Genomic DNA, 1104 nt, shown 5'->3' with positions numbered 1-1104 from the left:
GCTGCACACTATAATTTCATCTGCTTCTGGAGGTTCCCCCTGCTTGATTGGATTTCCTTCCTGGACAGGAGTTCCACTCACTGGGATTGAGGACCGCTCAAACCTGGGAGGTTTGCAACATCCCTGAGGGGATACATGCGCTTTTGACCTCCTGTGGCAGGGGGGTCCACCATTTCTGGTAAGCGTATTTGGGATTATTTGGTGAAGGATACTGTCACTGCACATCAGAAGGACTTAGTTCCACCATTTCTGGTAAGCGTATTTGGGCTTATTTGGTGAAGGATACTGTCACTGCACATCAGAAGGACTTCTTTCCCCCTATTTTCACACAAGAGATCCTGCCATTCCTTTTGTCGGGTGATTGGAACTTCCATCTTGATTGGACTTTTCTTTTTTTTCTTTTATTTAGTTTTTTGCGCTGCACTTACCTTGATTTTATTGTATAGGTGACAATATTGTCCTGTGATTGAGGTGCCATTGAAAGTAATGGTATCACAAGCCTGTCCCGTGTTTTGCAGCAAATCGGGAATTGCAGTAATTCCACCTGCAAACCGGAAGGCCTAGGTGTGATCGCAGCCTAAGCGTCTTCTATCAGTTGCTGGGTTCACTTTCTATAGATTCTGGGTGAACATTTTCATCCTCAAACATTCCACACATTTGCTTCATTCTTTATTCCACTGCTAATATATACTCCGCATTGACCTTGTATAGCGCTTTTCTCTCTGAGGACTGAGTATTGGAGATGGCGTTGACCGGGAATCGAACCCGGGTCAGCTGCTGCGAAGGCAGCTATGCTCACCACTGCACCACCAACGCAAAGTAGCATGACTTTGTAGTGTGGGAGTAAACCGGAGTACCCGGAGGAAACCCACGCAAGCACAGGGAGAACATGCAAACTCCATGCAGATAGTGTCCTGGTCAGAATCTGAAACAAGGACCCCAGTGCTGCAAGGCTAAGCCTCTGTGCTGCCCATATGCGGCCTCTGTTCTCTAAGGCCCGCCCCCGCTGAGCAGGGTACATCAGTTTTGTCCACCTAAAGCACCTCCAGAAGAAATCCAAACTTATCCTAAACTACAATCTATATATATAACACTCCAAAACAC

The 1104-nt window shown here is 46.7% G+C and overlaps 1 non-coding gene across 1 annotated transcript; it reads right to left on the bottom strand.

Moving 5' to 3' along the window:
- Positions 1–744: 744 nt before the first annotated feature.
- On the bottom strand, positions 745–816 carry TRNAR-UCG (transfer RNA arginine (anticodon UCG)). The gene has a single exon. It is a non-coding gene; the product is annotated as a tRNA-Arg (tRNA).
- Positions 817–1104: the final 288 nt, after the last annotated feature.

This window comes from Aquarana catesbeiana, linkage group LG04 (assembly GCF_042186555.1).
Source record: "Aquarana catesbeiana isolate 2022-GZ linkage group LG04, ASM4218655v1, whole genome shotgun sequence".
NCBI lineage: Eukaryota > Metazoa > Chordata > Amphibia > Anura > Ranidae > Aquarana > Aquarana catesbeiana.
Note: the sequence above shows the minus strand (reverse complement) of the source record. Positions and strands in the feature narration are given on the sequence as shown.